This window comes from Cnephaeus nilssonii (assembly GCF_951640355.1).
Source record: "Cnephaeus nilssonii genome assembly, chromosome: 6".
Classification (NCBI taxonomy): Eukaryota; Metazoa; Chordata; class Mammalia; order Chiroptera; family Vespertilionidae; genus Cnephaeus; species Cnephaeus nilssonii.
This window is the reverse complement of record NC_137077.1, coordinates 78606807-78631825: the sequence shown is the minus strand read 5'-3', so window position 1 is coordinate 78631825 and position 25019 is coordinate 78606807.

The following is a 25019-nucleotide window of genomic DNA, read 5'->3' as shown; positions in this document are numbered from 1 at the left end:
ATTATTAGTCATGTTTTATCAATGAAAAGAGGTGAAAAAATTTTAAGAGATCTATCTGGGGTCACACTATAAAAAGCTTCTTCAATTTTATGATAATTTATAGTTAATCTCTTAAAATTGGTATCCTTTGATTTGAAGCAAATTATGTCATCCGTGTGTATGCCACAAATCCAGAGAGATGAACATGTTGGTGGGTTGCTCCATGGCACTGCAAGGCCAGGTGGAATCAAACTGCCCATAAGCTCTAATAGCACCTGCTTCCATAGACATCCTGTACTTGGGATCCTGGCATTGATTTTATACTAGTTGTTTCTAAATTTCTCCTTGCCAGATGACTCACCTCTATTTTTAGCAGAAAATGTGATGGGGGCTGGGGTGGGGCTGACTGTAGATTGAACTGTATTTTGCTACAAATATTAGTTTTTAAATGAAATCAATTATCCTACTGATGGTGTTTACTTTCAACCATCAAGTCCTATTCTTGCCAAGTCTGTCGAAAGGCTAGATTTAAAAAATGAAAAATGGTCTCCTCTTGATGTTTGATTACAAGAATTTATTGAGGTACACATAAGTAAAGTCAGATAGATCAGTCTTTGCATATATGTAATCCTAGGTGAAAACAGTGCAATATACTGGGGACTTTAGAGTTCCATTAAGTCAATGAAAATTTAATCTTTAGTCCACATTGATAATGCTCTTAATTCTACATAACAGCCCCAACTTAGCCGGCCTTTATTCTCTCATGCTCCATGAGTGCGGGCATCTTGTTAATCTTGCTTATTGTTTTGTCCTCAGGATCTATGACAATGCCTGAGATATGGCAGGTGAAAAATAATATTAATGAATGAAAAAGTAAATGAATAATCCTGGAATTTGATAAAATATACCCTATAACTAAATAATTCATCTGGATTTCAGATGATCTGAACTATAGCCTTGCCTGGACAGGTAAAAAGACCCAATTATGTGTCCTCATTAAAATTGTAGGCATTTTAGCACTGTGGTTATTAGGAGAGCAATTATGATAGAACTATGTATTGCCCACTTGTACCTGGGCCCTGAGCATAAATATAATGACAAAAGGAGCTTGTGAAGGAGTTTAAGAAGGTGTGGAGAAGATAAAAAATAATTGGTTTTGGAGGGAGGGAAGAAAGCAGATGTGTGTCTTGAATATATGGAGAAAGGAACTGTTTAAAAGAATGAATGCAAAATAGATGATGAGTTCTGATGAGCAGAAAGTGTCCATTGCCTTTGATAACATGGAGATCAAATCAGAGGTTGGTTTGAAGAATTGAAGACTGAATGGGAAATGAGGAAATTAAGTTTCCTTATGTATACCCTGGTTTTCAAGAAGCTTAGAAATTCAAGGAGTAGAGAAATGGTACAGTAACTATAGGTATAAGTTGGGTCAAGCGAAACTTTTTTTATGGAAAGATATTACAGGTTGGTTGAATGTCAAGAATAATTTATTATTAATCCCCTGGCAATGGGCAAGGAGAAACCTGATTGGTGGTGTTGCTCTTTTATCAATCAGGGGCAAAGCAGATGTACAGTCCTTAGTTCATCCTAGCTTGATGCCTGTGTTGGTGGCCAGAGCTGTTTCATGCCTGAAGCACACACACACACAAAAAAAAAGAATAATTGATTAAGAAGAATAGATTTGAAGACTCGGTAGAAAAAAGGGTTTTAATAATAGAATCAAGTTCTCAAGAAGGTAAGAGGCAGTGGAATACAGTCTTATATTTCACCTATATAGAACCTAAGTACTCTCCCTTAAATATTCTTTCCTAAATTTTATCAATTTCTCTCAGCTTTAATGTTTCTCATGATCTCTGTCTATTCATGTTAACTTATCATATCCAATGCAAATGCCTCCTATAGTATGGAATCATCTTTGAATCCACTGGTACACATTGGCTTTTCTAAATTATTGGTTATACCTCTTTTATTGCCATTACTTCCTTATGACCTTTCATTATAGTTTACTATAGAGACTTTTCCATAATCCTAGCAGATTATGAGTTTGTTGAAGATAAGACTATCGCTTCTATTTCTGTCTGTCCTTCACAGCACAAGCAAAGTTAGTGCCTTTTATATGTTAGTGACTTGTACCAAAAAAATGCAAATGTGCTTTGAATGAGCAAATTAACTTCCTGGTTATACAGATTTCAGGGACTCCTTGACTGAGTTGACCCTTTACAAGTATTACTCTTGAGATATTTTAAAACGTCAATGCAGGAAGTATAAAAACCACTTACTGTGTTTATGGTTTGCTCTTTCTGAAACTGAAGTGTACTGATGTATTCATGGCATTTGTTTCTGACTATAAAAATTGATTTCCTTGTCTGAAGAGGTGAATGAGTTGAATGAACAACTGTTCCTAAGAACATCAAATCCAGGCCTCCCGTTGACTACCCAAATAACCAGGGAAATAGAACCTGTAAACTCAACAGCTTATAACTGGGCAGTTTATCTGTACGTTGTGATCATTAAAATGTTCTTTCAATATTTTAAGTCTTGTGGCCTCAATATGCTAAAAGTAAATACAGTTTCCAAATCACTATCCATATTTTTAAATACCCATCACTATATTCAGGCAGAGAGGGGAAGAAGTGATGCCACCCTGCATTGCATAGAGAGAAGCAAACCTATTCTTAATTTAGATATCCACTACGCAAATTCAATTTTGATTTTTAAGAGCTATAATATTTTCTAGTTTTATATTTTATTGAGATATAATTTAAATATAACATTGTATAATTTTAAGGTGACAAAATAATGATTTGATATATACATATATTATGAAATGATTATCACAATAAGTTTATTAAACACCCATCACCTCACATAGCTACGATTTTTTAAATAATAAAACTGTCAAGATTTACTCTCTTAGCAACTTTCAATACACATATACAATACAGTAATTGATACCTATAGTTACCGTGTTGCATGTTATATCCCCAGAACTTATTTGTCTTATAATTGGAAGTCTGGAAGATTATACAGATTTCTAGTACCTTTTGTGCATGTTTACTGCCAATGTACTCTTTCATTATTTGAATATCTTAAAATGTCCATATTTTCCCTTCATATTTAAAATGTTGTCTCTGCTAAAGTTCTATATTGATAGTTGGTTTTTATTATATTATGAAGAATAAAGGTACTTTCTTAAATATATAGTTGTACACACATACATGCACATATACCCACTAAACAGAAACATTATCGGTTCTCAAAAATTCTACAATTGAGATTGTAAAGAAATAAATAATTACAGCAAAAAAATTAAGCATAAGTACACAAAGTATTGCAAAGAAATACCATCATATTGAGCTATAAAAGAAGAGATTTGTATGGTATAATAGATCAGTGAAACCTTCTCTAAGGAAGTAATAATTGAGAGAAGATATACAAACACATGAATAGACTTAAAACTTTTAAAATCTTCCTTTTGATTATAAAAAGAAGAGAGAAGATTAGCCAATATGACAATGTTTATTTCAATCCTATTTTAAAAAGCGTATCATTATTAATATCTTTTGAAAGACTCTTGTCATCAAATCTAATAAAAATGTGGTTTTGAAATAACTTCTAATGAATACACTTGCAATAGTATAAACTATATTGGAATATTTTATTTTAATTAGGACTTTCAATTCAGTTTAAAAAGCATTTATTAATAGTCACTTTATTCAAATACCTGTTTAAGGATTACAAAGGATATGTAGAATTAGGGTTCTTGTATTATAATAGTCATTAACAAATGCTTATTGAATTAGTTCTGACTTATTTAATATAATAAATACTGGAAAGAAATGTAATATTCTCTGCCAATATATAGACTAAAGTAATAATATCTTGTAATACATAATAAAATTTTTCTTTACAAGAGAAATCTGTACAAATTATAGCAGACGCTTGATAAATCTTTTTTTTTAATCTTTGCTGCTCTGCCGCATCACTTTCACAAGGATAAGTTGTACATGGATATTACTTAAAAGCAATTTAATAGCAAACACTTCTAAAGCAAGAAGATCAGAGGTTAAAAAAATAATTTTTTTAAATTTAAAAACATGTTAAACACTTCAAAGTACCTTATTCATTTTTTTTAAGTTAAACATGTATGTCTGTGCTAAATTTGGTAGATCTAATATAAGGGCTGGAGTTCAAGTGTGTTATGAAATAAAATAAGATGTTATATATATTGCACTGCTAGGGCTTCTATAACAATATATCACAGACTGAGAGGCTTAAACAACAGGGATTAATTTTCTCATAGTTCTGGAGCCTAGATGTCCAAGATCAAGGTGCTAGAAAAGTCGGTTTCTGGTAAGACCTCTCTTCCTGTCTTTCTGGCAGCTGCCTGCTCTCTGTCCTCACATGGGCTTTGTTCATGGATGTGGGGAGAGAGAGATCTCATGCCTCTTCCTCTTCTTATAAGAACACCAGTCCAATGGGAGTAGAATCCCATCCTTATAAAATTATTTTACCTTAATTACCTCCCTAATGGGCCTATCTCAAATACAGTCATATCATGGTATAGGGCAGTAACATATGGATTTTGTAAGGGACACAATTAAGTCTCTCTCTCTCTCTCTCTCTCTCTCTCTCTCTCTCTCTCTATATATATATATATATATATATATATATATATATATATATAGACTTAATTTAACTTAAAAAAATGAATATATATATATATTTTTTTTTTTCTTACAAAGTCTCAAGTGATTCCTAAATATGAAATATCTCAGCGGGGAGAGAGGAGGAACCACCTCAGAATTGTAAATAATTCAAAGTACAAGGAATTTAATTAGTGCATGTATACAGGTGTATATAAACAATATCTCATGACTACTCTTAAAAGGAAGACGTGGTTAATTTAATTTATTCTATGAAGGATTTGATGTATATGTGTCTGAATTAGGATTATAAATTTAAAATAAAAAAGCCTGAGTTGGCTATAACTTTTTAGAAAGTTGCACATTTGTAATATATTGAGTTATATATTCTGTGAATCTCTTATAAATCTTTTTACCATTTGATCCTTCAGCAGCTGAAATTTTGTCAGTAATTTTGCACTTGAGAGAAGGGTAGGACTTGAATTAATCAAGGAATAATTATAGTACTTGGAAATATAATCTTATTCTTTCACTGATGGAATGTGATCACATATTTATTTTTTTAATTTGATATGAATTCTTTTAACTACATGAATGTTTCCTCTTTTTATTTTTTATCTTCCTCTAATTTTAGTTTCCTTTCCTCTATTTTTTCCATTTCCTTTCTCTAGTCCACATTATTCCTTCTCGCCCTTTACCCTTTAAACTTCCTTTTCATATATCTAATGACTCATTATATTTGAATATAATTTTTGTTATGCTTTCTTTTCCTGTAATAGGTTGGGTTGCTAGCATGCACCTAACAGATTGATCTGCCAGGTATTTTTCTGCCAGGTATTTTTAATCTTTCTAAAAACATAATATTCAAGATCTCCTGAAACCTTTGTAGCCATTGACAACAAGGTCTGCATATTATCCACGTTCTCAGCCTTATCAACTCTGAAACGGCTGTTCACTTGATTTGATAGCTACTTTAAAAGACAATTCTCACAAAATATTTTCTAACCATGGTAACCATAATGCACAGACACTCCTATTGAAAAGTGTTTTGCTCAGAGCTTGTTGCCAATATTAAGACCACAGGGTTTGGGGTGGATTTGGGGGAAATGTCATGACTCAACCAGATTATAAAGGATTAGTGGAAACTATGATAAGCAAAATAGAAAGAACAACTTTTATCCTGCCCCTGAATGTAACTGGAATCATTCTGTATGGCTAGCATTCTCTTCATGTGCAGGTGCCATTGTTAGCTCTTGCTCTGTCTGTCACATTTCTATTGTTACCTATACAAGCAACTTTGAAGTTTTATACTAAGAAATACATTAGCTCTCAATCACTTCACTTCTGGGATAAAAGCTATAAATATCACAGTTCAACGAGGCAGGTATTGTGCCCTAAACTTTCCTTTCTCTGGAAAATATGTACGCCTGAATTTATTTACTTATTCCTTCACAAAATATTTATTGATGTGAGCTCAATACTATCCCTGCTCATTTGTAGTCTTCTCTATTGGGGAAAATAGACATTAATCAAATAATCATTCAAGCAAATGGCATATTTTAACTCTGATAAATGTTGTGAAAGATAGGTACATAGTTCAAGGAAATCTGTAAAATGAGGGATTGACCTAGATTCAGTGGTGTGCTCCCTGTGGAAACACCACTTGAACTGAGATCTGAAGGATGAGTAGCAGATGAGAAGGTAAAAGAGGGATAGAATGCACTTTTGGTAACGTTGGTGTTAATTAAACATGGCAAATATCTATACTAATAAAAGGGTAATATGCTAATTAGACTGGATAGACCGATGTCCTTCCGGACAAAGCCATGGTGGAAGGGGCTGAGGCAGAGACGGTTAGGGGTGATCAGGCCAGCAGGGGAAAGTGGTTAGGGGCGATGAGGCCGGCAGGGTAGCAGTTAGGGGCATCAGGCAGGCAGGCAGAGGGATTAGGGACGATCAGGAAGGTGGGCAAAATGGTTAGGGGTGATCAGGCAGGCAGGTAGCTGAGCGGTTAGGAACCAGTGGTCCCGGATTGTGAGAGGGATGTCCAATTGGAGAGGGTGCTGGCAGGACTGAGGGACCCCGCCCCTATGCATGAATTTCAGGCACCGGGCCTCTAGTAAAGAAATAAAATCATTGACTTGGCTATAGTATAATTTTGGAAGAGAACATGTTTTGAATTCAGATTGTAGAGGAAGCTGGGAGCCAGCCTTCACTTTAGGAAGGAAAGATGCATAATAAGACTTGAATTTTGTAAAGGTATCTCTGGTTGTAGCTGTAGAAATTGATTGGGTGCTGTGGGATGGGGGTGCAGATGCAAACAAATCAGTTAGAAGTCAAAGAAGGGGTTCAAAGTAGTGTTGTGATAAAATGAAAAAAAAATGTCTATACTCTGGGATCATATAGGTATTAAAATAAATAAGACTTCATAAAGGGTGAGAGAGGGGAAGATGACGATGATGATTCCTAGCTGGGTTTTGCTCCTGTATGCTTGAAGTTACCGATTACTAAGAAACTAGAGGCCCGGTACACTGGAGCGGGGGGACGGGGGGTCCCTCAGCCTGGCCTGCACCCTCTTGCAGTTCAGGACCCCACAGGGAGAGGGCCTAAGCTGGCAATCGGATATCCCTCTCACAGTCAGGGATCCCTTGCTCCTTACCACCCGCCTGCAGTGGAGTCAGGAGAGTCTCCCACCACTGCTGATGCACTCACCAGCCGTGAGCCTGGCTTCTGGCTGAGCGGCGCTCCCCCTGTGGGAGCGCACTGACCACCAGGGGGAAGCTCCTACGTTGAGCGTCTGCCTCCCGGTGGTCAATGCACATCATAGCAACTGGTGGTTCCACTGTTTGGTTGATTTGCATATTAGGGTTTTATTATACAGGATGGAACACTGTCTGTGTCCATGGGTTATGCATATATGCCTATAAATTCTTTGGTTAATCTCTTTCAACCTCTTTCAATATAATGTGCCAGATCTTAACAGTTTTTTAAAAATGGAACACTAGAAAAAGATATGTTTGCAGCGGGGGGGATACGTTATTTTGACATTAGGCATACCTCCATGAAGACTACACTTCATAGAATGAAAGAGATACCAATAGATATGAGTTAATTACAATTGTGGTGAGCACTATAAAGGAGGAGTATAAGATGTCCAGGAAGAAAAACAGGTAGATCAAATGTAACCTAGGTAAATGGGCATCTCAGTAAAATGAAAGCAAGATCAAAAATGAAAATGAAGTGTAGAATGACTATTACTGTTACAGTAATGCTTCAGTTTTTTTTTAATTTTTTAATTTTCAAATTTTTTAATTTCCAAATTTTTTAATTTTCAATTTTTTTTCTATTTTCTTCATTGTTGTCATATGTATATTTCATATCGTATAATATAAAATAATGGCCTAATATTTTCTTTAACTTCAATTTCAACTCTAATCGTAACTTATCAGTAGATTATAACAAAAGACAGAAATGAACTATTCTCCCTTGTATTTAAAATGTGCTTTGTAGCCCGACTGGTGTGGCTCAGTGGTTGAGTGTCAACCTATGAACCAATAGGTCATGGTTCAATTCCTGGTTAGGGCACATGCCTGGATTGCAGGCTCGATCTCCAGTGGGTTCTACCTCTCTCTTCCTCTCCCTTCCTCTCTGAAATCAATAAAAATATATATTTTTTTAAAGTGCTTTGTACTTATTTAAGAAATTTTTTAAAGATGCCACTTAATATTTAGCTTTAGTTTCTCTCCCGCTCCATCTTTCTTAGATAGATAGATGATAGATAGATAGATAGATAGATAGATAGATAGATAGATAGATAGATAGATAGTAGATAGATAGATACAAAAGCATGTAGGTCCCCTGAATATCCCTAGGTTTTTGCCTTGGTCAACTTCGGACCAGGACTCAGCACCTTTCTTTATCCTCTGAAGAAAGTCCATTTTAAAAGTCCAATTTTAAAGAAGATTTTGTATAGAAGACAGAAAAGGGAGAGGGCAGTTATATCACACAATTCAGTTTTTCACCCTGAAAATATATATATATATTTTATCTGAGCCTCTCTCTTTTTCTTCTCTCTCTTCTTTCTTCCCTTTCTCTTCCCCTCCCTCCTCCCTTCTTGGGTTCTTTTCCCCAGGTGCCCTCCAGCCTCCTGCCCTCCCAGACAGGATCTCTACCACAAACAATTTCCTCTGCTTTCATATACTGATAAGTATATTTCATTCCAGTTCCTTCCACCTGCCCATCCCTTTAGCCATCTGTGTATTCAGGTTTGTGCAAGGCCCTCAGGCTGCTGCTTTGGGTAACCCACATCCACTAGGATTCTAGGAGCCCCACTCCTTAGAATATATAGTAGTAGAAATAATAAACCTATACATTTTCTCTTCCAAATTTCACATACAGAGAATCACAAAACTAAGCTGACTGATGATATGGATTTTAACTCTTCTTTAAAATATTTTAAGTAATCCAAAATCAACTTTTGCTACCATAAAATCCTATATAATAAAGAGCTAATATGTAAACGGTTGTCACACCCTCACGCCCTCATGCCCTCACGCCCTCACGCCCTCACGCCCTCACGCCCTCATGCCCTCATGCTGTAATGGCTCATACACTCAACACTGAGGAGCAAGGAATGGGGACCAGCCAGGCTGTGGCCTGGGAGAGGGACAAGCCGCCTGCCTCACAGTCCCGGGAGCCTGTGGCTGCGGCCTGGGCGAAGCTGCCTTCCCACAGTCCCCTGCGGCTGTGGCTGGCCCAGGTGAAGCCAGCCCAGGTCCTGGGTGCCTGTGGTCAGCCAGAGGGAGGGAAGCCCGGGTCCCGGTGCCTGCAACCAGCCGGAGGAGGGAATCCTGGGTCCCGGGTGCGGGGCAAGGCAGAAGCGGTTAGGGGTGATCAGGCCAGCAGGGGAGCAGTTAGGGGTGATCAGACTGGTAAGGGAGCAGTTAGGGGTGATCAGACTGGTAAGGGAGCAGTTAGGGGTGATCAGGCAGGCAAGGCAGAGGGGTCAGGGGCAATCAGGCAGGCAGACAAGCGGTTAGGATCCAGGGGTCCTAGATTGCAAGAAGCAGTTGGACATCCCCCAAGGGGTGCCGGATTGGAGAGGGTTCAGGCTGGGATGAGGGACCTCCCCACCCCATGCATGGATTTCATTCACCGGGCCTCTAGTTATTTAAATAATTAAGATACTGGAAAATCATGGTTTATTTTATAATTAATATTTTTTGAATTGCATTTTTCTGGATGATTAGACAAATGAAAGGAAGACTTTCCTTATTATTTCCTTATTTTAGTACCTCAAAATCACCCTTCTTTATCCTATCATGTATACTTACACTCATTGCTCTGAATAACCCAAAGCAGGAAGTGGAGCCATATTGGAAACCTCTGTCCCACCATTGAGTTCAACACTTTGATAATTTCAGTATGAAAATTTGGATATATCTAGGTCTCTATAAGAGAGTTAGTCTGCCTGAAATAATTATGCAGCATAATGCTACATATAATTGCAGTTTGGTTAATAAGTGATCACCAAATATAAATCCAATCTATGGAATGAGAGACATTAAAAATCTAAAACAAAACCAAGCCAGCTAGCAAGAGGTGGATAGCTTTTAAAATAAAAGCTCACTTTTTTTTCAATATAACTGATTAAAAATTCTAAAAATAGTATTTTCTAACAAATTGGTTATTAAACATCAGGAGACATTTATTGTATTTTTCTATTATGATGCTGTAATTGCAAATGTTCTGAATATCTGGAATATTAAAGTAGTCAAAAATACAATAAAATAGTTACTAATGAGTAAGTAAACCTGTAAGTTTTCTGAGTTTCATACTTAAACACATTGTGGACAGCTGCTACAATGCAAGAAAATTAAATCTGCCAATATTCAGCTCAGCATAATTTTAATTGTACTTCTAGAGATGAGTTAGCACATTAATATTTCATAATTATTTTCACCCTCTAAGAAGCCATCATCACTAATTAAAATGTCTTTTGAAATGCTATTGAACCTTTCATTTTTTTAAATTATAATTATAAATATGTGTTTATAACTCACCAACCAAATTTCCTAAGACTCTTTCAATTGCAAAATTTTGATAATATGGCAATTATCTGAAAAGTATTACGTTTCCAGTAATGTGATTGAATATCTATCTGTATTTTAATGACTAATAGTATTAAAATCTACTCCTTTGTACATTACCACAGTGATATTACTTTCTTTTGTTACTAATGTTTTAGCAGTTATAGTGAAAAACGTGTTTCTCAATACATTAAAGGAATGTACTTTCAAGAAATGATTTTTGTCTAATTCTTAAAATAGATCATTAGCATAATTGCTTTTTTATTATGATTTATCTTTGATTGCAAAGACTCTTGTGTTTATGAATAATTGTGCAATATGTTTTATATTTTTTTTCTATGTTTGTTTTGTTTTTTAGATGATGGCTGAGAAAAAAATTGTAGAAATTATTTGATGTAATACAACTGTTTTCATGTTGCTAACAAAAAAGATTGATAAATGAAACAAAGAAGAATTTTCTATCAGAACATTTTTTTCTTTAACGAATAATTTTTGAAAAGAATTTTATTTTCTATAGAAAAGGGTGAAAGAGGGGGGGAGGAAGTAGATGTTTCCCATTATATCCTCCAACTTCCTGAATGTTGACCTACCCAAATTTTTGCATATTCAAGATGAAACACTTCCTAAAGATGCTTGTGCAAATTTTCAGTGTATGATGCTTCTTAGATATTTCAAAAAGTTCCTCACCATTTTTCAGATTAGCTCATATGCTATCATATATTCACCATATAATTCTTTGATCAAACCCAGACAATTTTGAGAGTGAAACGAAGAGCTGTTAATAATTAAATCAAGACCAGAATCATAAAGTGGGTCTGTCCCAGGTGCAAATGAATATTGACTCACTATAGCAACAGCTATTTTGTAAATATATTTACCTCATCAAGAAATTGCCTTGTAGGACCCATAACTCCATGGATTTTTTTGTTACTTAATATACTGTCAGATGAATTATCACTTATTGTATTTGTGTGCCCTTTATCTTATGATATTCTTTTTAGTCTGATTTATAATTATTTCTTAAAACCCATAATGCACATATTTATAATATATCTAAGATTATTGTATTTACTATGTACTGAGCATTGGTCAAAATCTTTATTATATACTAGAGGCCCAGTGCATGAATTCATGCATGGATGGAGTCTGGCCAGCCCGGCCCCAATCAGGGCAGATTGGGGCTGGGGCTGTCAGGAGGAGGAGATGGCGGAAGGTTGGCCAGCTGCCCCGCCTGGATCGGGACCTGATCAGGGCCCCCGATCAGGGCCAGGCCAGCTGGGGGAAGGGGCCATGGGTGATTGGCCAGTTGGCCCTGCACCTGATTGGGGTTGGGGGGCTGATTGGGGGTGGGGCTGGCCATGGGAAGGGGCTGTGGGCAGTGGGCCGACCGGCCCCACCCCCAAATAGGGTGGGTGGGGGGTGCCAATCGGGGGCCAGCAGTCTGGGGGAGGGGCCATGGGTGGTTGGCTGGCCAGCCCTGTGCCCTATTGAGGTGAGGTGGCGATCAGGGGCGGGGCTGGACAAGGGGAGGGGCTGTGAGCTGATCAGGGTGGTGGGGGCCCATGGGCTGTGGTTGGCTTGGGGGAGGGGCTTCAGGAGGTTGGCCGCCAAGCCCCAGCCCCTATTGGGGTGGGGGGTGCGATCAGGGGTGGGCTGGCTTGGGGGAGGGGCTGAGGGCCTATCATGGTTGAGCAGGCTGATGGGGGTGCAGCTTGCTGGGGGTAAGGGAAGGGGCATTTGGCTCACAGGCCTTTCTCTTGATCAGGGTAGAAGAGTCCGATCAGGGGCAGTCCGGCATGGGGGAGGGGCCGCGAGGTTGGCCGCTGGCCCCACTTCCTGATCAGGCCAGTTCGCTGGCCACAGTGAGGGTCATAGAAACTGGTTGTTAGGTCATTATGGCTTTTATGGTTGCTGCCTTTTTATATATATAGATACTTATTAGATTACTAGAAGCCCAGCGTGGGAAATTGCACGGTCCCACCCACTTGCACACGCCTCGCTGCACCCACCAGCCGCCAGCCTTGCTGCGATCAGAGCCTGTGGGCCGCACCGCATGAGCCAAAATCACACAAGACCCCAGACCCGCCATGCGAGGTGGGACCCCAGACCCACTGCACCGGCGAGACCCATCAATGCACCTCCTGGTGACAGGTTGTTTGGTCGTTTCGGCAGTGTGGCCATGGGCTTTTTATATATATAGATTATTACACAGTAATATTATGAAGTAGGCTTTACTCAAAAACAGATGATTTGAAAATGATATACATTCCCTAGGAATACCCTGTCAATAAGGGGACCCATATTCTAACCTGCTTCTTTTTGATGTAGGAAAAACTAAACTTTTAGCCACTAAGCCGCCTGTCTCATACTTTCAATTTGTCTGGAATTATAGATTTAGCTCTACTGAGTGGCCTTTTGTATTAATATCCTTGACTTCTCTGTGTTTCAGATTTATTTTATCTCTTAAATAATCAGGCTAGAAACAAAACCAACTTGGTGACAGTAGGATGAAAACTGTGATAGAGAGTTGGTTGGATCATCTGAAGGAAAGAATTGCCTCGCCCAAATGATAAACATCTTGTTCACTTATCCATTCACTAAATTCACTCAAGCAACATTCCAAAGCATAGTGATATATGTTAACGCAAACTATTGAATGCAAGGCAATAATTCTACAAAGAAAAATAAGACATACTTCTTGCCCTAAAGAGCTCATTGTCTCTGTGGAACTATAGCTCATAACTATAAGCCATGTGTTAAATGTAACGATAGGGTATTATGGGAGGATAGAGAGGAGGTACAGTCTGAGGGTAGGGGAGCATGTGAGCAGTATGGCCAGCAGAAAAGTTAGGTCAGAAAATAATTTCTGGAGGCGTGAATACCTTAGACTGAATCTCAGATGCATTTGCTTTAGCTTTCATATAGGTGCAGCTGGCAAATCTTCACTCTGATTTATTAATTAAGGAATTCCCCTGTTTGCATCTCCCAAAAATTGTTACATAGTCAACAACAAATAATCCAACACGTACAAATTCCTTAACAACTATCGTAATCCCTTATGTTGGATGCTCTTATTTCAAAGTGATGAATAAGGCATGATTTTGCCCTCAGGAAAATTCTAGTCAAATAAGTAAGAAAATGCGTCAGAGGGTAAGGATGCCATTTTGCCACTCTTGTCAAGCAAGCCATTCAAACCAGTGCAAATACCTACACTATCTCAGCTGAAAAAGAAAGATCTCCAGTGATGTTAGAGGTTTTACCTGGCATTGTCTTTGGAAACTTATACCACTTTTCAGGCCAAATACAAAAATAAGAATGATTTTATGCACATATGACTTCTAGATTTGCTCACAGGTATGGAAATGTATATGTATGTTACACTGACTTATTTAAAACAGAGGGTGTCACAAGGAAAGGAGGGAAGGAATAAGAGCTCTATGAATTGCAAACTGTATATTACCTGTGTGGTCTATCCTATATAATAAAGAGGTAATATGCAAATTGACCATCACTCCAACACACAAGATGGCTGCCCCCATGTGGTCAAAAATGGCCGCCACAAGATGGCCTGCAGGGGAGGGTAGTTGGGGGTGACCAGGCCGGCAGGGGAGGGTAGTTGGGGGTGACCAGGCCTGCAGGGGAGGACAGTTAGGGGCAACCAGGCTGGCAGGGGAGGGCAGTTAGGGGCGACCAGGCTGGCAGGGGAGCAGTTAGGGGGTGATCAGACTGGCAGGCAGAAGCGGTTAGGGGTAATCAGGCAGGCAGGCAGGCAAGCAGTTGGGAGCCAGCAGTCCTGGATTGTGAGAGGGATCCCACTGAAATCTGGCCTAAATGGGCAGTCAGACATCCCTCAAGGGGTCCCAGATTGGAGAGGGTGCAGGCTGGGCTGAGGGGGCCCCCCGCCCCGTGCATGAATTTTGTGCACCAGGCCTCTAGTATAATAATAATAATAATAATAAAAAGAAGCAATCTTTAGAAAAGAATCTTGTTTGCTTTCAAACAATTTGAAAAGGTCAGTTTAATGTGTAGGTAAACGGTGTGTGGGGGCAGAAAATAAACATTACATTTAACCATTTTGAGAAAAACTCCAATGTACAGAGGAAAGTCAATATATTTCCATAGAAATCAATTCTGTCAATTTAACTACATTTACCTATCCTGAGTCACCTGAGAGCAAGAATTTGCTTCCTTTTTTATTGCTGTCATCAGTTCTGAAAAGGTTTGCCCAGGACAAAGTTAGCACTCAATCAAGATTTATTGAATAAACTAAATAAGAATATGGTTATAAAGAGTTTAAAAGATTTTCAAATGAAATATATTATTGACAAAACATTTCTTTTTTTATTTTTAATGTTATTTTAGTTAGTTTAAATTCATTTATTTATTTTAATCTTTGCTATTGAAAGTATTACAAAAGGCCCTTTTCTTCCCCCATTAACTGCTTCCAGCCCACTCCAGCCCCCACCCCAGGCCCTCACCACCGCATTGTGTGTCCATGGGTTATGCTAATATGCATGCATACAAGTTCATCAGTTGATCTCTTCCTACCCCCCTTCCCCTCCCTTCCCTCTGAGGTTTGACAGTCTATGCAATGCTTCTATGTCTCTGGGTCTATTTTTTTGTTCATCAGTTTATTTTGTTCATTAGATTCCACATATGAGTCCTTAACTTTACAATTTTGAATCCAGCCCAATGCAGGTTGTACCAATATCTCCCTAAATTGAATATCAAAAGTTGTATATGCACATAGAGATTAGCACTTTAGTAAAGGTTTTAAGAATATAGGTCTATATAAACCATTGTAATATATCTTTATTTTGTAAAGAAAACCATATGTGTAAATATTAAATATCCTATTTGTTCAAAGGTTTCTGTTTTCTGTTTTCTTACATATTTTTATATTAAACAATATTTATTATTATAAATTATGGAATTAAGTTTGTCACTTTTGTAGGCATGTAAACAGATAATTATTAAGAGAAATACACAAACAGGATATAATATATGTTGAGGTGTATTTATGTCTACAATATTTGTGTAAAATTAAACATTGCTATGAAGGTACATTTCAAATATTTTGTTTTATAATGCACGGCATTTAAAGACATAACTTTCCTTCTAATTAAAAATTTAACACTATCTAATTTGGGAAAACTGGTTTAAGGGGTGTTTTTCTACCCCAAGGGAGACAGAAGTTTGACAGGGACAGGAAATGGGCTTGAATCCCTGTTGTGCATAAATAACCCTCTTTATAAGAAATAATCTTGGCAGTGTGTTCAGGTGGCTATGTAGACTGATGTGTGCTTCCTTACCAAATCAGAACAAAAAGGAAAAAAAACATTTTAGACACCACAATGCAGATAATTAAAATGAAAACTTACAAAGCGAATTTTTTTTGGCAAAGCAATTTCCTCCCCAGAATTGAATATCAAAATGTAGTTTCCATTTTTCCGCTAATATGTCACAAGTTCCACTCTGGGTGACGTCTGTGGTCCTGGTTCAGGATGTGGACTAGGAGGGTCCAGGTCACGGGGACAGTGACCAAGGTTGTTGGATTTATTAATGCATTAATCATCTTTCTAAAAAAGGTTATACGAAATGGGTGGATATCATTACCAACTCAATTTCACTGGTTTTATTGCAATTACATAATCTAAGCTGCACCCCAAAAATATTATAATTCAAGAGTAGTTATAATTTGCATTTAGGTAGATAGAAAAAAATAAAAATAAAATAGATACCTGAAAGGACAGTGGAAACTAGGTTGTAGCAAATATTCATCTTTCAAAATTCAACAATCTTGAATTTATTATTTTTAAAATATATTTTTATTGATTTCAGAGAGGAAGGGGAAGAGAGTGAGAGAGAGAGAGAGAGAGAGAGAGAGAGAAATATCATTTATGAGAGAGAATCATTGATTGGCTGCCTTTGACTGGAATGGAACCTGGGACCCTTCAGTCCATAGGTCGATGCTCTGACCACTGAGCAAACCAGCGAGGGCAACAATCTGGAATTGAAACATAGTTCTATGCTTAGTTTTGTGGACAAAAGAAATAACAGTATGGTAATTAGGGCTGTGTGCTAGTTTCTAGCATCTCTGCCTCAGTCAGTTCTTTAATTCATAGTTTATTTACATCCAAGTTACTTATATTTTAACTATCATTAGATTGAAACAGATTAGTAAAAGAGACAACTGGAGTTCAATGTGAGATTGCTTTAATCATAAAACATTACACAGGAGCAAAACAAATTTAAGGCTAACATTTCTATATATTTAAGTTTATTTATCTGTAGACTATTGGTAGATTAAAATAAGTTAATAAAATAACCATATGGTGCTCAATGAGAGGTTACTTTAGTCAAAATACATTATATGAGAGGAAAATGATAAAAAATGATGAGAACTCAAGCAAAATAAATTTTATTAGATCAATATATTTTTTAAAACATCAGTTGTCTACTACAGCGGTGTTGCCATTGATCAATACATGATCATTTTCACTTATGTTGATGGAAACCTAGTTCTGCTACCAAAATTATGTTTTTTAAAAAAATATTAAAATGCACTTCTAGTAAATAATGCAGTTTCTACAGTGCCAACAGAGCACTTATTGGCACAAGGTAAACATTTATAATCATAGGAAAATGCAAAAGTTCACATCTTATGGCACAAGTGTTCCAGCAAAAGTTTGGGTGAGATATATATTTTATGGAACAGACATAAAACTGGCTCTTGATGTGATTTTCAAAGGTACACAGCGTTGTCAGCCATTTTAAGGACTTTGTCCTTTCATCTGAGTAGAGGGTGAACTGTTGCAAAATTTTGAGTCAGTTTGATGTTTGCTCTACTATAATTATCCTGGCTGCTATGTAGAGGCTATAGGCAGAGGCATGAGCTATTCAGTAGGGACAGGGTGGCAAGCTTGTAGTTGTGGGTATGATGCAAAATGGTGAGGTTCTGTATTTACCTATATTTTTACATAAGGAAAGATTTCCTCACCAGTTCAGCATGTGGTGTGATAAAAAGAAAGTAGCCCCATGTCTTGGTCTGAACACTGGATCCTGGTGTTGCCATTGACAGTGATGAGGGAGGCCAGGGCGGAACAGGTGTGGAGGGGAAGATGAAGAGTTCAGTTCTATACCTTTGAGAGTAAAATGATTATTTGGTATTGAATGTATGCATAACTTTCTAAAACCATTTTAGCAAGTGTTTGTTGTAGTTCTTATTGTTATTTTTCTGGCTTTCTTGCTTTTTTCTGTGGCATTATCAGTTTCTTCATTTGCCTGGTTGTTCTTTATTGTTTCATAGGTTCAATACGCAAACATGTCAAGGGGATTGAAGGTCTAGGAGGATTTCCTTTTCTCCTGAGCAGATTTCTGTTTGCTTATGCAGGTGGCTAGGGTCATCAGCAAATTACACCACCGTTAATTCGATCAGGGATTGAAATTAGAAGTCACACTTTAATCCCCACAAGTGTATTTCACTCTTATTTTGGGGGTATAGACCACCAGGATCTTAATCAAAACTTGGGTGATTTACCAATGCTCTCTGGTTAGCTTGTACACAATTTTATTCTTGGAAATTTTTCAAAAACTCTCATCAGTTTCTTGACCTCTTAGTCACTTCTTGCAAAGTTGGCAGATCCCCCTACAGGAAAGCAGAGTTCAATATCAGGCTCACACCTATGAGTTTTATTTCCTTCATTTTAGAATTTGGCCCTATAACTGCCTCGTTAGCATTCCAATGGTATATTACACACACACACACACACACACACACACACACACACACACACACACCCCACATTTTATTAATTCACCTCAGTACACAGGTTGAACCAAATAAATATTTCCACTACTGGTCCATTATGTTTCTAAAATAATTTTAAATCCATATTTTATACCTAATATTAAAAAGATAGCTAACAAGTGCATACTGAGGTGTTTCTTTTTCAAAATATTGTTGTCAGTTCTATTCTAATTTGTGGGATACAGCAGGAAACAAACAGCTAAAATACCTACTCTTCTGAAACTTACGTTCTACTGAAGACAGAAAAGACCAACACAACTGTCAGATAGCACCAGGGCTATGGTTGATTTTAAGGAAGTTCCTGTAATATAGAGCACATAGTGACTCCTTTATTTGGAATAGTCAGGGAAGGATTCCACATAAAGAGTACAATTAAGCTAAGAAATGAAAGACAAGAAGAAACAAGCCACTTAACAATCTCATTTGAAATTCAGCGTAAAATTACATATGCTTGAGAAATAAGAAAAGGCAAGTGATTCCATATTGTGTTAACCCACAGGAGAGCATTGTGGAAGAGTTTAGATGGCCAACTCAGGGAAAATTCATATAGAAACTTGGGGGTCAGGGGCAGAAATGTAATAAGTAAAATGTGTGCCTGCCATGGTTTATTTAAGGCACTCAACCCCCAGATAAATGATGAAGAGAACAAGAAACATAAACTCTTGCTTATCGGCAACATTAAATACAATGGGATAGTTGTTGTTTGTTGTTTTTTTTAAAATATATCTTTCAGCTCAAATCTCACTTTTCATTTCCTCTCTTAGTGACTTCTAAACAGAACGGTTATCAAGCTAACTCAGTGGGCTGATGTTGCACTTATGTTTTTGCTCTTGGAACCAAAATAAAATAAGAGGAAATTAAAAGGCACACACCTAGAAGTAGCAAGTCAGCATTGTACAATTTCCAGTGTAGTAACAGATTTAGGCAAGATCATCACTGCATGCTAAGTAAAAAGGGATGCAAAGAGAAAAACAACAACACTTTCACACTGCAGATTTCTGGTAGCCATTCTCCCTTGGTGATCCATGATATAGGAAGGACTGAATTTTCCAGACCCAGCTAATACTACCATGCACATGTTGTCAACGATAGCTCCATGGTCACTTAGAATGCCCATGTGTGTGAGTGTATGTGTGCGTGTGCGTGTGCGTGTGTGTGTGTGTGTGTGTGTATGATCACTTCCTCCCAAGCAATTGCATATCTACAATATCTTTCAAGTAATACTACATGGTTTTGAAGACAGAAAAAAAAAAAAACACACAAAAAAAGACCTCAATGTCACAATGGAAATGGTGATTAAGGGAAAGCTATTAATATTGAATATAGGGTTGCAATATTACAAAGCCGGTGAAATGACTAGGGCTTCCCTGCACATCTAACAAGATGGATGGTCCACCAGTCCAGCTATGGGATCCAGACCTGATCTGGGCCTCGGTGAGATTTGGTGCCATCTAGTGGCAATTTTCTGCTATGGCTAAATATCAATGGAAATGATTCTGGGTCCTTGGACTCTTGCTACCTCAAGCTTAGTGCAGCCTGGAATGCTGGAGGGCTTTCCTAAACTTACTTCCACATCCCCCCTCAGCCTTGAGAAGACCCTGTGTGGGTGTGACACAGAAAGTACCTTCATACTCCGGCTGCCACTCCAGCAGTTAACGGCTGTTGCCTAGTATTTGGTGCAAACCTCCTGTGGGGACAGGGTGTTTTCTTGATTCTCTTGCTCTAGGTTTAGTCTTAGGTAAAGCCTGTGAATTCTGCTACAGAGGTGGGGTTTTCTCAGCTTCCCTTCCTTCTCCCTCTGCCTTGCAAGGATGGGGTCTTGGCCAGGGTGAGTCTCCTACCCCTCCCCCGCAGAGTTTGCATCTCTACCAAAGTTTCATCTCTATAAATCCCTTGTAAACAGGGCATTTTTATAGTCTCGGTACCTATTTATTTATTTATTGTTGTAACAACTTGTTCACATCCTAGATTACAAAGACTTCTGAGTCTTTATTTATTTGTTTCTTTACTTGTTTGTTTGTTTAATCCTCACCCCAGGAAATGTTGTTGTTTTTAATTGATTTTAGAAAGAGGAAGGGAGGGAGGAGAGAGAGAGAGAGAGAGAGAGAGAGAGAGAGAGAGAGAGAGAGAGATCAATTGGTTGCCTCTTGTATGCATCCAGACCTGGATCAAATCAGCAACCTGGGAATGTGTCCAGACCTGGAATCGAACCCATCACCTTTCCATGTACAGGACAACACTCCAATCAACTGAGCCACACCAGCCAGGGCAGTAAGTGAGTCTTCTATGTCATTATAGTATTATTACAATGACTACAACCTACGAAATGTTTGCTATGAAACAGACCTTGTTATAAGGTCTGCGTATTATAGTCTCATTTAATATCATCACCAAGCCTATAAAGTAGGCATCATAATTCAAATATTTTAATTCAGTAAGAAAACACAGACTGGCCAGGCATAGGGCCTCACCTTCAGTAGAGTCCAGCTCTTGGTTTAAAGCTTTACTTTTGCCACCTTGAAACTCTTAGTTTATGTTGGAACTTCAAGTGAAGTCTAGGAGACAATGGAATAAGCCTGTGACCTGAGGAGATAGGCCTGGGGGTGTATGTACAAGTTCCAGCTCCAGCCCATGGTCCCAGCGGGCACAGGGGCACTGAGCAATTGGCTTGATGGTCCAGCACACGGGAGTCAGTCTTAGGGCAGTTTAGGACACTTTGGGTCCCCAAAGTGGTCAGGTGGGACCTGGGTCCAGACTGGCAGCCATAACGAAAAGCAGCAGGGGCAGCAGCAGTGGCCACAGCCACAACAGAGAAAGGAGGTCCCACATGTGGGCAGCACTGGGCCCAGTGTGCAGAGGATGGCTTGACTATCTATCCTCAAAGTCCACCCCAGTGCATGGGCATGAACATGAACTCTCCCACATACTCAGGCAATATATGAGGTCAATAAATTCTTACAAAATAAAAAGTTATGCATGGACATTTCAATAGAGTTTATCAGTAAGTGACTAGAATTCTTCAGAGTTTAGAATATGTGGTTTTGAAAACTGCTGTAATATTGGAAAGTGAATATCCACAGCATTAAAAATAGGAGTTTAACTTAAAGATCATCACATTGCACAGAAAAGTACATGATTTCCATATGAAAATTTAAGTAAGCCAATTATTAGTGAGGGACACACTTTTAAACTTAATTTTTTGCTTGTAATTGAAGGTACAGAGATAAAATGACTTAACAGGTATTTTGAATTATATACACGTCATGAATTCCCTTTTATTACTTTAAATACACATTTTTCAATTACAATTTATATATAATACTAGAGGCCTGGTGCACGAAATTCGTGCATGGGGGTGTGTGTCTCTCAGCCCAGCCTGCACCTTCTCCAATCTGGGACGCCTCGAGGGATGTCCGACTGCCCGTCTAGGCCCGATCACAATCCAGGACTGCTGGCTCCCAACTGCTCGCCTGCCTGCCTTCCTGATTGCCCCGAACCACTTCTGCCTGTCAGCCTGATCACCCCCTAACCACTCCCCTGCCAGCCTGTTTGCCTGTAACTGCCCTCCCCTGCAGGCCTGGTCACCCCTAACTGCCCTCCTCTGCAAGCTTGATTGCCCCCAACTGCCCTCCCTTACAGGCCTGGTCCCTTCCAACTGCCCTCCCCTGCTGGCCATCTTGTGGTGGCCATCTTGTGTCCACATGGTGGCAGTCATCTTTGACCACATGGGGGCAGCCATCTTGTGTGTTAGAGTGATGGTCAATTTGCATATTATCCTTTTATTAGATAAGACTAGATAGGATAGAGGCTAGGTACACTGGTGGGGGCTGGCTGGTTTGCCCTGAAGGGTGTCCCTGATCAGGGTGGGGGTTCCCTTGGGACATGGGGAGGCCTGGGCGAGGGGCCTGTGGTGGTTTGCAGCCTGGCCATGCCCCCCAGCAACCCAAGCAGAGGCCCTGGTATCTGGGATTTATTTATCTTCTATAATTGAAACTTTGTAGCCTTAAGCGGAGGCCTCAGCCTGCCAGGGCAGGCGGAAAGCTTGGCTTCCTCCATTGCCGGGGGCAACCCAAGCCTTCTGCTCTCTCCTTGGCCGCAGCCATCTTGGCTGGGTTAATTTGCATACTCGCTCCTGATTGGATTGGCTGGTGGGCATGGCTTGTGGGTGCAGTGGAGGTACAGTCAATTTGCATATTACTCTTTTATTAGATAGGATTATATTAGTTTCAGGTGTACACTGCAATGATCAGACATTATATAACTTACTAAGTGATCATCCCAATAAATCTCCTACCCATATGACACCATACATAGTTATTAGGATATTATTGACTATATTCCCTATGTTGTACTTTACATCCCTATGACTATTCTGTTACCACCAATATGTATCTAATTCTTAATCCCTTCATCTTTTTCACCCATTCCTCCAGACCCCCCTCCCATCTGGCAACTGTCAAAATGTCTCTGCATCTATGAGTCTGTTTTTATTCTGCTTGTTTATTTATTTTGTTTTTTAAATTCAGTTATTGATAGATATGCATTTATTGCCATTTTATTATTCATATTTTTTTTTTTCTTCTTAAAGAAAACCCTTTAACATTTCATGTAATACTGGTTTGGTGGCGATGAACTCCTTTAGTTTTTTCTTGTTTGGGAAGCTCTTTATATGTCCTCTTATTCTAAATGAAAGCGTTGTTGGGTGGAGTAATCTTGGTTGTAGGCCCTTGCTTCTCATCACTTTACATATATTTTGTCATTCTTTTCTAACCTGCAAAGTTTCTGTTGAGAAGTCAGCTGACAGTCATATGGGAGCTCCCAGGTAGGTAACTAACTGCTTTTCTCTTGCTGCTTTTAAGATTCTCTCTTTGTCTTTCACCTTTGGCATTTTAATTACAATGTGTCTTGGTGTGGGCCTCTTTAGGTTCATCTTGTTTGAGACTCTCTGTGCTTCCTGGATTTGTAAGTGTATTTCCTTCACCAGCTTAGGGAAGTTTTCTGTCATTATTTTTTTCACACATATTTTCAATTATTTGCACTCTCTCTTCTGCTTCTGGCACCCACATGGAGTGAATGTTGGTGTGCTTGAATTTGTCCCAGAGGCTCCTTATACTATTGTAATTTTTTGTATTCTTTTTTTTTTTTCCTTTTGCTGTTCTGATTGGGTATTTTCTGATTCTTTATTTTCCAAATCTCTGATTTGATCCTCTGTTTCATCTTCTCCTCTGTGGATCCCCTATAATGAATTCTTCATTTCAGTTAGTGTAATCTGAATTTCTAACTGGTTCTTTTTTATGTTTTCTAGTTCTGTTTTTATGTTTCCTGTTTCTTTGTTGAAGTTCTCACTAAGTTCATCTACTCTTTCTTCCCCTAAGTTAATTGAGCATCCTTATAACCAGTGTTTTGAACTCTGCATCTAGCAGATTGCTTGTCTCCATTTTGTTTAGTTCTTTTCCTGGTGTTTTGTTCTGTTCTTTCATTTGGGACATGTTTGTTTTTGTTGTTTTTTTGTTTGTTTGATTGGTTTTTGTTTGTTTTTATCTTCTCATTTTGGCAGCCTTCCTATGTTTGTTTCTATGTACTAGGAAGAGTTGCTAGGTCTCCCAGGCTTGCTATAGTAGCCTAATGTAATAGGTGTTCTGTAGGATTCAGTGGCACAGCCTCCCCATTCACCCAAGCTGGCCACTCCAAGTGTGCCCTTTTCCCATCCATTTGAGCTATGTACACCCTCTTGTAGCTGAGACTTGATTGCTGTTGGCAATGAATGGGAGGAATTTACCCCCATGTAAATTGGCTACAAGGACTGGCTTGACCACAAACCACTGTGGAGGATAAACTATGTAGGGGCTCACCCCATGAAGCAGGATTTACTTCTGGTGCCAACTAAATTTGCCCCTTGAGTGTATCACATGTGTAGGTGGTTGGGTGGTGCTTCAAAATGGTCTGAAGCTGTCTACCAGGTGCTCTGACTCTGGGACCTCCTAGGAGGTGAAGGCCAAGGTCAGCTGCCATCCCTGTTTTGCTGGGGATACATGGAATGAGCTACAAAGCAATCTATAGATGGCTGCTACTTGTGCTGAGCTTAGAGGTGACCATAAAGGCCAAGCTGTTAACTAAAGCTGGCTACCATTAGTTCCAGGCCTAGGGACACTTAGTGAGAGGTATGGTGCATGCAGAGTCCAGATGCTGCTTTTTTTGAGAGTCTGAAGCATGAGCCAAGAGAGACCATTCGTATGGAAAAGCCACTGCAAACAGCTTGGGTGGGTCTGCAAGTTGAATGGGCTGGGTTTCAGGGAATCACCAGGGTTGAGCTAAGAGTGAGAGCCAGGTATATGGGGGCTCAGATATGGGGCCCACTTTCAGGCTCTGTGAGGATAGGGCTCAGAAAAGGAACAACGGCCCCTGCCAGTATTTCTGTCTGGGAGAAAAGCACACCTCCCCCCACCCTGCAGCTGTCCCCTGGATGCCAGACAACTCAGTTCCTCCCTTGAAGTC